Below are 10,954 nucleotides of genomic sequence, written 5' to 3'. Positions count from 1 at the left end.
TAAAAGTCATCATCAAATTCTTGCCACCTTTGATCTACATCCAATTGCTCACCAAATTCTGTTGGTTCCAACTCTTCAGTATCTGTTAAAAAAAAAATTTAAGGACCAGAGCAACACCAGTGGCCTCAAAAGTGGTTACCTTCCTTCCTTTCTGATCTTCTTTCCACATGGACCATTATCACCACCATTTCATTCTTTGCTTCCACCTGCTTTCCACAGAAGAAAATCATGATCATCCATATAATTCCAAAGATTTTCCACAATCTATCTTGAGCCTTCCTCTACAGCTTCATCTTCAATTCCTCCATCTTCTACAGTGATTAGTCACAAAAATTACTTGAAATTGCTCATGTGCCCTGTTCTCGGAAATCTCCATGCCTTTGCCTTTGCTATTCCCTCTGCCTTGTATTTTCCTTACCTATATTGTTCCTTATCAATCCTATAAAACTATTAGAGATACTTCCCTGAGACCTGGTAGACGTGTGTCTACCTCCCTTCAGAGCTTAATCCCACTCATTTTTCCTCTCTGTAAAATTGTCTTTCTTCTCAACCATAAGCTTCCTTTTTTCATCTTTATAGATCTAGTATCAGGTTCATAGAGTTATTAGTAAATTTATTGAATGAATAAATCAGTAAAAAGACATCTTGTAAAAAGCAGGATTTTCACTGCATTCATAAGTAAGCACTCATTGTTCTTCTAACATGTGAGTAATGTGGGACCAGGTTCATCAGGGATACAAAATGACCTCCCCTGTCTTTGAGGAGTTTATGTTGTTTGGGTTAGTACTGTACACAGATCACAACTCAAGGTAAATTTTCAAACCCATCTTGCTGCCCTCAAGTCTGTTTTACAAAAGAATTTTTCTATTTTTACCATTTGGACACTTTGGATATTCCATCTAGAGTTTCTTTTACTTGGCTTAAAATTAGATTTAAGTACTCATGATGGAATTGTGGTGCCTTTTCTCTCTCTGGTCCTATTTTTGGTCAAGAACCCATGGGTGAGCTATTGCAGTACCCAGGAGATGCACAACCCTGAAAAATATTTTTTAATGATGCCTAAATAGCAAATAGCAATGGATTGCTTGGGCATTTTCCTGTGATCTCAGGAGCTACCTTTAAATATGAGAAGTTATTTTCATTTTGCCTTTTTTTTCCTCCTTCAGATTAACAAAAACCCAAGGACCTGAGCTCTAATGAACTACCTATGCAATTTCCTTTTAGTTTACTTTTTTCCCTCAAATTCAAGATACTATATTTCACTTTTGTGTTGATTTTTTTTCTCAGAAATATTTTTATCTTCTTTATAGTTTAATCCAAACACATCATAGACCTGCTCCCTGGAGATATGGAGCTTGATTTGGCAAAAGACACTTTCTAAAGGCTTAATCCAAATGGTAAAAGAACAACCTCTAGACATATAAATTACAAAGGTGGTTCCTCCCAAATGATGAATTATACAAATATGCCTCCTCCAGGAAGAGGCATTGCAAAAAAAATTATATACTCCAAGTAAATGATCATGAAAAGGCGACTGTTACAGACCCAGTGGGGAATATTTGGTCTATAATGAAACCCCAGTAGCTCCAAGGTGAATGCTTATCTCAGCCTGGGTTCCCTGGGAAGCCACTTGCTGTAGTTTGGATCTTGAATGTCCCCCCAAAGCCTCTGTGTTAAAGGCTTGGTGTCCAGCCTATGGTCCTATTGAGAGTTGTGGAACCTATAAGAGGTGGAACCTAGTGGGAGAAAGTTAGGTGCCCTCAAAATGTGGAAGTGTGCCCTTGAAGGACAACTTCCAACCCCTTTTACTCTCCTTCTTCCTTCCTACCCTCCTGCCCCCACCACCTCCTGCTTTCAAGGCACCATGAGATGAACAAACCTCCTCTACTATATGCTACGGTCACGATGTGCTATGCCACCACAGGCCAAGCAACAGCAATGACCATAGACTAAAACCCTTGAAACTGTGAGTCCAAATAAACCTTCCCTCCTTCTAAGTTGGTTGTTTCTGGTATTTTATCACAACGATAGAAAGCAGACTAGCAACCCTACTCTGAGATTGAGATTGGCAAGCAGGTGGTTTATTAGAAAATGTTCTTAAGAGTAACACCTGTGGAAGAGAATGGAAGAAAGGGAAGGAGCAAGACGAGCAGAGGTAAAATGTGAGCTGTGATGCAATCTCCACAGGGGCCTCAGGGTCCCTGCTGGAAGTTCAAAGCCAGGGGAAGACCATTCCTAGATGTTCTGAGCTGGAGCATGGGAACTGGGTCTTTAGATTCCCATGTTGGTTAATCTTTGGATGCAGGCAGCTCTGTAGAAAGACTCCTTCCAGCAGACACAATCCTAAAAGGGCAACTGAGGTCTTCAATGGGTAAGTCCTTCATTCCTGAAGGGGTCTCTGGGCAGAGTGTGGGAGCTTTCACTGTAGAGCTGTATAATCATAGTCCCTCATTTTAGCTTTGGATGGCCCTCCAGCACTGCTTGTCAATGCTGTCCATATTAGCATGTTCCTTGCCTCCAAGAGCCATGACTGTCTCTGGGATGTGTCAGCACCACAGCAAGTAAAGACAGCCTCAATATAAACTTGCTCAATACCAAGTGAATACCAAGACCCGCAATAGAAGTACTGCGCAGAGAAACCGCAGCTGAGTGTGGGGAACCTGACTTGCAAACTTAAAACAAATAAATCACAGCCTAAGTGTCTTGGAAACATAAAGGAGAAATGAAACTCAAATCTCAAGTGTCTTGGCCAGGAGGAATTCTAGGGAAGGGCAGGATTTCCCATTTTTCTAGTGGGGAACTGAAGAGACAGTCATTCTAAAAAGAAGCCAAAGTTAACCAGGGTGGCTGGAGAGAGGGAAAGGTCTTCACTCAATTGCTGGCTGAGTTGGGTGAGACAGAGACCCAACTGGTCCCAAGGAGGTGCAGCTCAGGGACCAAAGAAAAAAGAAACCCTAGTTGAGATAGGCTGTCATATGGGGTAAATTCTGGGTTATTCTTAGAATGAAGAGAGTTCCTAGGCCATGCAGGTGAGAAGGAATATAGAAAATGAAGTCTTGTGTCTCAGAGGCTGAGTCTCTAGGCTACAAGACCAACATCCACATTGGATGTTTAGGACCACAGTAGGAGCCCTGAGAAGCAGCCCGGATGCTAACAAGCACTTGAGATTTAGTATTTCATAAAATACTATTTTATGGATTGTGACTCCACCCCAGGTGATGTTTACTATAAATTACTACCCAAGCATATCCCCAGGCCAACATTTGTCCTTACCTTTCAGATATGAAAACCTCAAATACAAAGGAAAGAGCTCTGAGGGATAAAATCAGGATATGTAGGAAAGTAAAGATATGCTTGAATGAATGGGTAGGTGTGTGATTTCAGCAGGAAAAACACAAAACTAGAGTCAACTGCAGCTCTCAAAAGAAGGGGCCTCTTCCACTAAGAGAAGTCTGTGGGCTCATGCCACTAGAGACAGCAGTGTCTCTCTGAGGTGTGCCTAGATTCTGAAGATGGAAAGAAATGAGGCATGCCCAAATATCGCCATCGCATTCTGCCTTTGTGTCTCTTTTTCAGAAGGCACTGGTTTCAAGGATCCAGAGGTTATAGTTCTTGTCTGTACAGAGACATGTGGATGAAAGGCTCTGTCCTGCCTCTCATGGCCACCCTTAGCAACAGCCCATTTCTAGCTTTGATCGCAAGCACCAGCTAACACAGAATCACACCCTAGTATTGTGAAGATAGCCTTTCACGTCTTGCCAAAGGAGGGCTCGATATGGTGTCTCCGACGAGAGTCTTACAAGATCATTGGAGTTTAGAGTTTATACTGAGTTAGTAAATCTCGAAGGAAAAATCCTGCTGCTCTTGACAAAGTGGAAGACAGTGAGTTCCTGGAACCTTCTTTAATCATCTATTACTGTTCTCAGACAATTGTAGACCACATTTGTGAAGCTGAGGAGGAATCCACAGAAGAGAAACGTTCCCATGCACAATTCTCTCTGATGTTCAAGTCACCTTAGAAATAAAAAAGTCACAAATGTCTGGGTCCTTACTACAGGCCAAGCATGTGTTTCTTCCCCCCAGACAAGTGGGACACCAGGTTCCTCCCTTCATGGTGTCATGAGAAGACCAAGCATGTGGGCAAATGACACAAGCGCAGCTCTCCTGGACGCCGGCAGAGGACATGCATAATGCTTGGAAAGCAAATCGGAGAGAGATTTAGCCAAGACTTAGAGGCTAGCAAACATTTCCCTAAGAAATGAACGGTTGGGTTGAATATGAAGAATGACTATGAGATACAGGACAGGAGTCAAGGGGACATAGGCAAGAGGACAAGAGGCACTGAAGTCAATATGAGTGATTAGGGAACGCTGGATAAGCACGGTGGGAAATAACTTGGATCTGTCTCAAAACCCAAACACGTAGCAAAGCTAGAGTGTCAGGCACTGTGACAGGGAAAGAGATTTAAGGTCAAGTGACAGTTATGTTGTCACATGTGCTGTCTTGTGTGTCCAAATTGTGTTACATGGGGAGCCAGCAATGTAGTATATATGCTCTTGAGTCCACCTAGCATACTCCCTGGACTCAGCCTTTCCCCTCTCAACCAGAATGGGCAAGATCATTACAACTCAGAGGGGTACAATATAATTTAAGACCCAAGAGTTTTACAACTGAAAGTGATCCCTAGAGATCACTTAGCTATACTCATTTTTTTGGAAGAGAAAAACAAAGTCCTTGAGATTGAGTTACTTGTTCAGGCCCTTGTTAGTTGTGCAACACAGACCAGATTCATGTCTCTTGGTACTTAGGAACGTTCTTCCTCTCAAAGTCAGATGCCTCCATGTACTTCCCTGGAAATGCCATGCCGGCTGTCAGGTGTGATTTGGCCATTTGTCCCACCCAGTCCCTCCTATTAGAGACTTTTCCTTCTGGCTACAGCTCTTCATCTCCTCCATTCATTTGGCACCATATAACCTGTATTGTACTTCAATACAGGACAGTGCATTTTGAGAGTTGGTGCCCTAGAATTAATGAGCATTGTCTCTGTTGCTCTACATTCCGACACCTTTCCCACTGTCCTTTCGTTTCCAAGTCCTTCTTTCCATGGAAAATCCTTTCATCACCACTACCAACCCTGACCTGGTCACTGATGCTATCTATCCCATCAGGGAACTTCCTAGGACTTTTCTGCTGTAACTATTGGGAAAGTTCTGCAGTATGCCAGACTAGATGGGCAACGAGAAGACGAGGAGTGCAAACAGAACCCTGACAAGGGAAACGTAGCCCTGGACTCAGCCCAACCTGAAGCCAGATAGACACACCTCAGTCACAGGAGACAATACAGATGCTCAACTTATGATGGGATCTTATCCTAATAAGCTGAAAATATCTTTAATTTGAAAAAGGGTTGAATATATCTGATCTTCCAAACATCTTAGCTTAGCAATACAGTACACCATAAAAGGTCAGTTGTTTCCCCTCATGATCATGTGACTGACTGGGAGCTGTGGCTTGCTGCCACTATCCAGCATCACAAAGAACACCATCCTACCAACTGCTAGTCCTGGAAAAAAATAAAAAATGGAAATTCAAGGTATAGTTTCTACTGAATGCATACATTTTTACACCGTTGTAAACTTGAAAAATTCTAAGTCAAACTGTTGTAATTTGGAAATGATCTCTCAAATTTCATTAAGGCAAATCTAAAAATTTACTTTTGTCTTGAATTTCAGAATCACAACCCTGGCAAACCATATGTAAAATGGTTTTTATATTGGGTTTCACCTTTTGATGTCACCTTGCCACCAAAAAAAAAGTCTTTGAACACACAATGAAAGAGCCACGGTAGATGAGCTTTTTTTCAAAAGACAAACAGTAAAACTTTGTAGTAATGCAGCCAGAGGCCAGGTTTTAGGCAGCCAGTGTGTTAGAAGTCAGAAGATAAAAAGGTTATGTAGGTCTTAGGACAAAGTCACTGCTGGAGCATGGCAAACCTGCGCAAGCCTCAAACTGCGCAGAGGAACAGGTCAGCAGAAGAGAAGAAAGGAAGGAGCAGGCTCCTGGCATTACATTAAAGAGTCCTCATTAACATTAACTGGAAAACAATAGGAACCCCACGTAGGCACAGATCAATGGTCGTTCTGCAAGCAGAATTTGCCTTCTCACCCTTCATCAGAGGCGAGGTCTGAGCCTCAGCACTGCCACACACTGCCATCCTCAGCAAGTTGCTCTACCTCCACAGGCTGCAGAGTGCCCATCGAGAAATGGATACAAAACTAGTATCTGCCTCATGGGGTTGTTGTGAGAACGGAAAAAAATAAAGACAGGTAAAGTAATTAGAGGAGAGTTTGTGCAGATTAAATTCTCAATAAGCATTAGCTATTACTATAGGAGGTATGCTGTCTTGTTGTTGTTGCCTAAGCAGAAGAAGCCAATTGATAAAAAGGAAAAACGGTGACAGAATCCCGGAAAGTAGTGATCACCGCCCTGATTCCCACAGGCCAGCCATACTTCCTATCTCATTATGATACCCACCTGTCCCTCCCTACCCCCCTTTTAATTTCAGTCCTTTTGAGTGGATTTCCTACTCCTTGCAATGGCACAAACCTAGACAAAAGCATTGTGTCTGCAGAACACAATGCAGCCCAGACCAGATGGCACTACCTGGTAAGCACCCTGGGTTGTTCTGAAGCCATGCCACCCTGTTCCACTCAGGATATGAATCCTCCAGTGTGTCCATGCTGTGTATGCTACCTGCCCATTAGTCACTTAGCAACTGAATCAATGATTAAATTGACTATTAGAGTATCACATGCTTGTGTTTAGATAACCTCTATTTGACTTAATAATGGGCCCCAAAGTGCAAGAATAGTGATGCTGGCAATTTTATTATAGTATATTGTTAAATTATGTTATTTCATTAATTATTGGTTATTGTTGTTAATTTGTTACTCCACACAATTTATAAATTAAACCTTGTCCTACATATGCATTATAGGAAAAAGCAATGTATATACTGGTCTCAGTCCTATGAATGACTTCAGGCTTCCACTGGATGTCTTCAAATGTATCCCCAGTTGTTAAGGGGGAGCTACTGTACTCTTTCCTCTCAAAATTCATCTTCTGCAAAATAACTTAAAAGCAAATGCCTCTCTGATGATAGGCACCAACCTCACCCCTGCTTTTGGACAACATGTTGTGCTAACCAGGAATTCTGGTCCAGTGGTGTGCAGGAGGGTAAAAGGGAATCCTTTCAACTTCCACCTTCATAGAGCAGGTAAATCATTTCCTTTACAAGGATCAGGCATCCAGGATTGCCATTCGAATCCAAAGTTGTGTCTCACACTCTCTGCGCTGAGTTCTATTCATAGAAAACCTTGGCCTGGCTCCAGGTCCAAGTCACATTGTTTGTGTGGAATGAGGATGTACTCTGCTTTTTCAGAATAACAAGCCCATGTTTTCGAGTCATTAAGGGAAAAACTTCCCACAGCTTAATGGGCAGAGTCCCCTTCATCACACCCAAGGTGTGTCATTCCAAAAATCACAAATAAAATGTGCCCCAAGAAGAAATCCCAAAGCCACACACATTCCAGCTCCCTTGTCAGTAAACAGGGTGCCTGAGAAGACTTGCCCCATTCCCCTGGCTCCCATCCTTCCCCAGGAAATGCACTCCCTCTTGTACATCTTCTCTCCTTCCTTCAAAACACCCAGAACTCTAAACAAGGGCAGCAAATACACCCTCAAAGAAAAGAAAACAGACGCTAGATGAGTTGATAACTTTGGGTCCAGATTTTTTTTAGTTTTCTCCCATCAAACAGTCAAACTTCACTAAGGCAAGTCTAAAAATTTGCATTTGTCCTGAATTTCAGAATTACAATCCTGGCATGACATATAATCTCTGTGACTGCCATCAATCCATGAAGATGGAAATCAATAAAACTGTTACCCCATCAACCACAGTATGTCTCTGAATATTGATCTTACTTGAATGGGAACAATATAGAAAGTCGTAGTTAATCAATTCTTTCTACTGCCTGGAAAATGATCACACCAAAAAATAAAGATAAGTATTGACTAAATGTGGTGTTTTACAATGAGTCAAGGATCGTAGGGTTTCCGTCTACTCTGGAAACTCTCCCAGCATTCCTGTTGTATTTATCTCACCTGGGCACTGACACTTCCCTCTAATCCTTGTCTTTCTTCTCTGCATGTGTCAGAGTCAGTTCACTTGACTTTCATGGGTCCTGCTGCACCTCTTCCTGCGATAGCAGGTGCTCCAGAGTTTTGGTGAGGTCCTGGCTTCTCTGCTGTGTCTGGGTATTGCCCCTGCAAGCCCATGCAGACTCAGAGATGGGGGAGCAGACCTTGAAGGGCCTCTAAAGTCTGTCTGCATGTAACTGCTCCTGCAAGCACAGGTCATACAGGAAAGGGACAGCACCATCCTGGGCACATTTCCTAAGAGTGGCAGCTTCTCAAGAATTTTCAGACATGATGTTGACATGATTGAAAAGATGGCCAAGGAAGCAGCATGGAATGGGTAAAAGAAGTATTAGTGACCATTGTCTTACAAATTTAATTTGACTTAATTTTAGACCTACAGAAAGTATCAAGAATGAAAGCAGGGAAATCCCATACACTTCGTGCAAATTCCCTAAATATTGACCTTTTTGTCACATTTATTTAACCATTGTCTTTATATAGATAGATAGATATAGATTCAGATATGTATAGATATATTATTTTTCTGTACCTTTGGAGCATAAGCTGCAGCCATTTAGATGATGTTAAAAGGAAGAAGCTTTTAAAAATATACTTTAATTGTAGAGTCATTGATATTAAATAACTGGATTTTGATTTTTTAAAAAAACATTTTTACCTTTAAGCAATTCTACCTAATTTTAGGTCTTTGACATCAAATAGTCATATGAGATTTGTAAAAAATCAATGATCAGACGATGAGACAAGTAAAGCATGACCTCTTCCCTTACCCCCACCCTGAGCCCTGGCTTCACATGGCCCCATCCATGGTCCCACTCCCCACTGAGGAGCTTCATCCAACCCCAAGGACACCTGAGGAACACACCTTGTTCTTCTCCCAAAGTGCCAGTGACATAAATAACCTATGTGAGCCCCCATTTCCTAATTCCACACCAGAGGGTGAACCCCTGACTTCCCCCCAAAGCTCCTTCCCGCCCAAATGCTGCTCCCAGTGGTTGTTAAACTACCCCAAAATATGACCGCAGGAGATGAAAGCATGCCTCCCCATATATGCATCTTGTGCGTAAGGACTGCTTCATGCTGATTATTTTGGAAAATAACAGACACAGAATGGCTCTGAAAAGTTGCCATTATGTGAGGGAAATTTCCATGGATAAGGTATATCTCTGTGTGAGGGTGACTTCCTTACTCTCTGGGTAAGGGTATCTTCCTCTCTGCAGTAGGAAGAAAAGCCTGGCTAAATCACAACAGACTCTTCCATTTAACGTTCTTTCTGGCAGTGCTAGGGATCAAACCCAGAGAGCAGCACATGCTAGGCCAGTGCACCCAGCCACTGAGCCACACCCCAGCCCTCAGTGTGGGCTCTCAATCAACAGGGAAGGCACTGACAGCTCTGCACATACTTTTTATGGTCACCTTCTCCCCTTGCTTCAGCAAACAATGTCATTTAAGCCTGAAGTCAAAGACAACCCTTGAGATCTACTCTAGAGATTCACTAATTTCTGAGGATTACTTTCTATGTACACATGAAGTATGCGTATTAATAAACCTCTGTTTGTTTTCCTTGTTACTCTATCTTCTGTAAGAGGAAGACCTGGCTACGAAGTATGAGGAGTAGAGAGAAAATTAATTTTCCTTTTCTCTACACATCCTGGTTTTCACCAAAATGGTATGGTCCATATTCACCAATATCTCATTGGCCAGACAGAACTCTGAATAGCTTTGGCTACATTTAAAAAAGTGAAATCCACCTACAAGGGAAAGATATCAGCCACCACTGAGGTCTTCTCTAAAATGGGCTACAAGACTTGAGGCCAGGCTCCCAAAGAAGAGTTTTCAAGAGGCTTGGAGCAAGACGTGGCACCAAAAGACGATAACAATCACCACACTTTGTCTCAGAGATGCCCTAGCAAGGATGTCAACCAGCTCAGCCACCTGCACCTCCCAGGCTTCCCTGCATTTTCCAAACCAGTTAATTCAACAAGTATTTTGTTTTCCATTTTGTGAGGCATCCTATGTCCTACCAATAAATTTAAGTCAGTTGTTTTTGGATTTTTTTTTTTTTTTTACTTGCAACCAAGGAACCATAAACTACCACACATGATTAAACTCTGCAATTATGTGTTTCAGTTTTGTTTATCCAACCTCTGCGTTTTCTCTGTAGGGTTCCTTAGAGACAGAGACCCTGTTTATTACCTCACTGCTCCTGCTGTTACCATGCACATTGACACATCTACATAAGACTCACTGTGCAGACAGAAAAGGTCTACTAGCTCTAGACATACTGGGCTTTTTCATTTTTAAAACAGAACATTGCTTTTATTAATCCATCAGTTCATTTTCAATTCCTCCAGATCCTACAGGAGTCATGAAACAATTTCATGAAAATGGTATTCCAAATCTACTTGTCTCTAATCTCCGATCCAAACAAGAGCTCTGATACATTAAATAACTAGAAAGTGAACCAAGATCCTGGGTTTTCTAGGTTGTTTTCAAACCAAGAACTTATCTGTTGCCAAGACTATCAGGAGTTCCTGAACTGGCCAACATTCCTTGGGTTTCCTTTGAGAGGTGGGATTTTTTTTAAGGCAGCTTAAAATGCATTATATAAGAAATAAAGGTATGAACAAGTCAAGGGGAAGCCAGAAAGGAAGCGGGCCAAGTCCCAAAATAAAAGGCAGGAATAGAAAACTAAAAATAACACACAGGGAAGTGTGCCACATCTGTAGGGCTCCCT

This window comes from Callospermophilus lateralis, chromosome 5 (assembly GCF_048772815.1).
Source record: "Callospermophilus lateralis isolate mCalLat2 chromosome 5, mCalLat2.hap1, whole genome shotgun sequence".
NCBI lineage: Eukaryota > Metazoa > Chordata > Mammalia > Rodentia > Sciuridae > Callospermophilus > Callospermophilus lateralis.
Note: the sequence above shows the minus strand (reverse complement) of the source record.